Source organism: Silene latifolia, chromosome 10 (genome assembly GCF_048544455.1).
Source record: "Silene latifolia isolate original U9 population chromosome 10, ASM4854445v1, whole genome shotgun sequence".
In the NCBI taxonomy this organism is placed as follows: Eukaryota; Viridiplantae; Streptophyta; class Magnoliopsida; order Caryophyllales; family Caryophyllaceae; genus Silene; species Silene latifolia.
Window position 1 is genome coordinate 3914437 of NC_133535.1, and position 6610 is coordinate 3921046.

Here is a 6610-nt window from a genome sequence, read left to right on the forward strand (position 1 = left end):
CAGAGCTCATGGCTAAGACCTGAGTTTCATGGCCAAAAGTTTGCAGTCGGACAGGCAAAATTTAATACTGGGCCATGTTTGCAGTTGGACGAGCAAAGTTGCTCAGTTGAATTTTTCCAGTCTCAGTGGGCCTCACATGTGAAAGAGTGTGAAAAAACTCAAAGTTACACATGTGGGGGTTGTCCCACATTGATAAAAAAAAAAGATAAGAATTACCACTTTATAAGGCAAAAGGCTACTCCCTCTATCGCTAATTGGTTTTAGAGTGGAACAACTTTATTGTCTTATGAAGCGGATTCTTTTTCCTCCGTTTGGGATAGTCTACGCCTGATGTTGAATTTAATAGTCTCTTACACCTACTTTTATAAATCCGTTGTGGAGAACTCAAAAAAAAAAAACATTTAAACAAAATTATGAATTTAGGATCCATTATAACTAAAAAAGGACTATTTTGTTGCTAATTTGCTATGCTACTACAACCCCTCTAAAACCATGTATTGTATTAGACCAGACCAGTAGTTGTGTAATTTAATGAAAGGGAAATTGAACGTGGAACATTTACTCTATAGGACCTTTTTTTTCAACCATTTAATTAAGACAAATAATATTTTTCACCAATAAATAAAAAAAGTATTAAAGAGATTGATTGATCGTTAAATTAATCACATGATAATATGTTGATACTTGTTGGTAGTTGGAGTTCTTGTAAGTTACTACCATTTTCGATGAGCTATAATCCGTCAATGTACATTGTTATATTGGAATAAAATCGTCTTTTTCAAAACATTATAATTAATGTAGACCTATCAAATGGACCAAGCAGGTCAAATTCTTGGTTGAGTCATACAAATCGGGATCTAAATATACGAGCTACTGACCAAATTAAGGTAAGAATAAAAATTTGTTATTAACGCCTTTTATATCTGCCATTTTTAAATCAAATATAATATTTTTATCATATTCAATTGCTTACATTACTTATTTTAAAACAATTTATAAAATTAATTTTTTAGCTGTATATTTAATTTAGAATAATAATAAAATTAATTTATATTTTTTTTATTATTATTTTAAATATAATATACTCCCTCCATTCAACTCCACACTACCACTTTCTTTTTTCACGTTTGCCAACGCGTCTTTTACGCGCTAAATATCGTTAGCTACGTATTTGCAAAAAATATAAAAGTTAGATATTCTTAATGTACTCGTAACGACGAATAAAACAAGATCTCACATGAATATATTTTCACTTATGTATTGGGAGAAAATTGAAATTGAATGTTTAACTATGAATAGTGTACAAAATAGATAATGTTAGTGTGGAGTTGAATGGAGGGAGTATAAGTTAATATTTTAAAAATATTTATGGTTTATCTTTGACGACATCAGTCGATTGGGTCGATTCAGGCTTCGTCCCTAAATTAACAGGTTATTTTAAATTTGTCAAACGAGTTGCATGATAAAATTTAGGGGTCTTACTCCTGGGAAACCGGATCGTACCAAGTTAGATTTTGACGGGTCTAAATTATTAGTGTTACAACCAGACTATCTTGTTTGTGACCTCTCACAATCTCTCTTCCACTTGCTCTCTCACTTGTTCCTTGTGAAAGGTCATAAAATTGTAACCGAAAATCATCACAAATAAGAATTCGTGGGTAACAATTAAAACACAAAACCATTTTCTTTTGCTAGTTGTATAGAGTATTTCATTCTTCCTCTCTGGAAAAGACTCAAAAGAGAAATCCCCTGAAAAAGAGGGTCATATGTCATGTGGAGTAAAGGCAGTCAAATGAGTCAAATTGGTTTCTTAAAAAGTACATTATCTGCTTTAGATAATTGCAGTTTAGTCAGTGACTAAGTGAGTAATTAATAAAGAAAACACTAAATTAAGGAGGCTACTTAGGTTAGGAGCATATTCTCCTGCTAAACAAAGCTGTAGTAGTGTGTGCTTCTAAAAGTGGCATCAACTATTAACTGATTAAACTGCCCATTTTATAAGCTAATCCTCTGTAAAGCCATGTTTTAACTCTTTAGTCTTTATGCATTGTAACTTAGCCGGTATAATTATATATACTGGTGTGGTTATTTTTTGGGGGTACATAAGACTATAAGAGGGACAAACCCAAAACTAGCTTAGCTATTAAATGCGCACAAAATTTCATTGAAGACAGGCGATATCCTCACAAACTTGTGACGGATACTATTTTCTCTCACAAAATACCCATTGAGAGATGAATGAGAAGCACATGGAGGGTGTCCCACCTAGTCCCCTCTTCCTTTTTATGAGAGATCACTAGCTTAACCCGTCATAAGCAAGACTAGCTATTAAATGGGAAAGCCACTCCAAAATTATTGTCGAGAAGGATGGGACGAAGATCGAAAGAAGGATAGTTCAGGATAGGATTGGTGCTTGAATATACTACCTTTGTCCCGATCATTTGTTGTCCTTTTTCATTTTAGGGTGTTTTAGTTATTTGTTGTATTTTCTATTTTAAGAATGAATTTGATGAGTAATTTGATCATTCACATTCAATTTATTCCACATGTGATTTAGTAATTGGTCCCTTTCTCCTTTCCTTGATCTTTGTGTCAAACCAAAGGACAACAAATGACCGGGACGTAAGGAGTATTTCTCTATGAGAATAAGTGTTTAAGTCTTGCCGCCTTAATTATTTGTTTCAAAATCCGCCACTGACTAAAAGTTAAATTTGGTAAATTTCTTTGATGCAACTCGAACATTTGATACTAATTTCACTAAAGCATCCATCCCTCCTAGACCTGGCAAACGGGTCAATCGGGTCGGGTCATTTCGGGTCTCTCATTGATTCAGGTTAATTCGGGTCAGGTCGGGTCGGAACATGTCGGGTCGCTTCATGAGTTATCGTATTCAATTTTCAGCCCTAAATAAGAAGTAATCATCTACTTTTAAGGAGTATCCGATTTTCGTTCGAACCTCGTTTATCGCGTACCGACACCTTCATATTTCTACAAATGCTTGTTAAAATTTATGTGGTTTCTTTATCTAACCCGATGAATCGTCCTTATGATTTACAGACATTTTTGTTCTAGGACCTCAAAAACCGTGTATTATACACTTAACTTTGAGCTGTTTGGGAGGTCGTACCGGGTCATGTTTCTTTTCCTGCCAATTTTTCTACTACGTTTCTTGGGTCGCTTCATGAGTTACTGTATTCGATTTTCAGGCCTAAATAATAAATATTCATCTATTTTTAAGGAATATCTGATTTTCCTCCGAGATTCGTTTATAGAGTACAGACACACTCAAATGTCATCTGTTGCTTCTCAAGATTTGTGTGGCTGCTTTATCTGACCCGAGGAACCATCCGTATAATTTACAGACATTTTTGTTTCGGGACCCTGAAATCCCGAAAATCGTGTATTATACACTTAACTTTGAGCCGTTTTCGGGTTGTACCAGGTCATATTTCTTCTCCTACTAATTTTTTTACCACGTCTCTGGGGTCGCTTCATGAGTTAACGTATTTGATTTCCATCCCAAAATAAGAAGTATTTATCTATTTTTAAGGACTACCTAATTTTCGTCAAAAACTCGTTTATTGCGTACCGACACCCTCAAATGTCCTCTGTTCCTTCTCAAAATTTGTCTGGCTGCTTTTTTTGACCCGAGGAACTGTCCGTATGATTTAAAAACATTTTTGTTCCGGGACCCTGAAATCCCGAAAACAGTGTATTCTATACTTAACTTTGAGCCGTTTCGGAGTCATACCGGGTACGATTTCTTCTCCTGCCAGTTTTTCTACCACGTCTCTGGGGCCGCTTCATGAGTTAACGTATTCGATTTCCAACCCTAAAGAAGAAGTATTTATCGATTTTTAAGGAGTATCCGATTTTCGTTCCAAACTCGTTTATCGCGTACCGATACACTAAAATGTCTTTTGTTGCTTCTTAAATTTATGTGGCTGCATTATCGGACCCGATGAACCATCCGTATAATTTACAGATATTTTTGCTTCAAGACCTAGAAATCAAGAAATCCGGGTACTATAAACTTAACTTTGAGCCGTTAAGAGGTCGTACCGCGTCATATTTATTATTTCTTCTCCTACCAGTTTTTCTACTATGTCTCTGGGTCGCTTTACGAGTTAACGTATTCGATTCCCAGCAATAAATAAGAATTATTTATCGATTTTTAAGGAGTACCCAATTTTCGTCACAGACACGTTTATCGCATACCGACACCCATAAATGTCCTCTGTTCCTTCTCAAAATTTGTGTGGCTACTTTATCTGACCCGAGTAACCGTTTGTATGATTTACATACATTTTTGTTCCGGGACCCTGAAATCACGAAAACCGTGTATTATACACTTAACTTTGAGCTGTTTCGGGGTCGTACCGGGGCATATTTCTTCTCCTATTAGTTTTTCTACAACGTCTCTGGGGTCGCTTCATGAATTAACGTATTCGATTTCTAGCCCAAAATAGAAGTATTTATCGATTTTTAAGGAGTATCTGATTTTCACCCCAGACTCGTTTATCGCGTACCGACACCCTCAAATGTCCCTTGTTGCTTCGAAAAATTGGTGTGGCTGCTTTATCCTACCCGAGGAACTGTCCGTATGATTTGCCAACATTTTTGTTCCGGGACCCTGAAATCCCGAAAAATGTGTATTATACCCTTAACTTTGAGCCGTTTCAGGGTCGTACCGGGGGAAATTTCTTCTCCTACCAGTTTTTCAACCACGTCTCTGGAGTCGCTTCATGAGTTAAAGCATTCGATTCCAGCGCTAAATAAGAAGTATTTATCGATTTCTAAGGAGTACTCGATTTTCGTCCCAGACTCGTTTATCGCGTACCGACACCCTCAAATGTCCTGTATTGCTTCGCAAAATTTGTATGGTTGCTTTATCTGACAAGAGGAACCATCTGTATGATTTACTGACATTTTTGTTTCGGGACCCTGAAATCCCGACAATCATGTATTATACACTTAAATTTAAGCCGTTTGGGAGGGGAGGGGGGGGGGGGGTCGTGTCGGGTCATGTTTCTTCTCCTACCAGTTTTACTACCACGTCTCTGGGTTGCTTCATGAGTTACCGTATTCGATTTTCGGCCCAGAATAAGAAGTATTTATCTATTTTTAAGGAATACCTGATTTTCGTCCGAGACTCGTTTATCGCGTACCGACACCCTCAAATATCCTTTCTTCCTTCTCAAACTTTGTGTGGCTGCTTCATCTGACCCGAGGAATCGTCCATAGGATTTAGTGCTATTTTTGTTACGGAACCCTGAAATCACGAAAACCGTGTAATTTACACTTAACTTTGAGCTGTTTCGGAGTCGTACCGGGTTATATTTATTTTCCCACCGCTTTTCTACCACGTCTTTGGGGTCGCTTCATAAGTTAACGTATTCGATTTCTAGCCCTAAATAATAAGTATTTATCGGTTTTTATGGAGTACCTGATTTTCGTCTGAGACTCGTTTATCGCGTACCAACACCCTCAAATTTCCTCTGTTACTTCTCAAAATTTGTGTGGTTGTTTTATCTGTCTTATCCTACCACTTTTTATAGCACGTCTCACGGGTCATTTCATGAGTTACCGTATTCGATTTTCAGCCCAACATAAAAAGTATTTATCTATTTTTAAGGAGTACCCGATTTTCGTCCGACACTCGTTTATCGCGTACAGACACCCTTAAATGTCCCATGTTTCTTCACAAAATTTGTGTGGATGCTTTATTTTACCCAAGGAACCGTCCGTATAATTTACAAACATTTTTTTTCCGGGATCCTAAAATCCCGAAAACCGTGTATTATATATACACTTAACTTTGAGCCGTTTTCGGGTTGTACCAGGTCATATTTCGTCTCGTACCAGTTTTTCTACTATGTCTCTAGGGCCGCTTCATGAGTTAACGTATTCGATTTCCATCCCAAAATAAGAAGTATTAATCTATTTTTAAGGAGTACCTGATTTTCGTCAAAAACTCGTTTATCGCGTACCGACACCCTCAAATGTCCTCTGTTCCTTCTCAAAATTTGTCTGGCTGCTTTTTTTAACCACGGGAACCGTCCGTATGATTTAAAAACATTTTTGTTTCGGGACTCTAAAATCCCGAAAACCGTGTATCTAGAAAGTTCCTCGTGTCAGATAAAGTGACCACGCAAAGTTTGAGTACCAACAGAAGACATTTGGAGGTGCCGGTGTGTCACAAACCAGCATTCGCCGATCCTCGGGTTATCGTGAAAAATGTGTTAAAATGTGTTAAAAGCTCGTTATTTAAGGCTGAAACCGAACATGTTAATTCCTGAAATGAGCTCGGACGCGTGAATGAAAAACAGGGAGAAAAAGAAACAGGGTCCGGGACGACCTTCTGAACGGCTCAAATTGAAGTGTATATAATACACGGTTTTTCGGGATTCCGAAGTCCCGGAACAAAATTCTCCGGAAATCACATAGAAAGTTCCTCGTGTCAGATAAAGCGGCCACACAAAGTTTGAGTAACAACGGAAGACATTTGGAGGTGCCGGTGTGCCACAAACCAGCATTCGCCGATCCTCGGGTTATCGTAAAAAATGTGTTAAAAGCTCGTTATTTGAGGTTGAAATCGAACATGTTAATT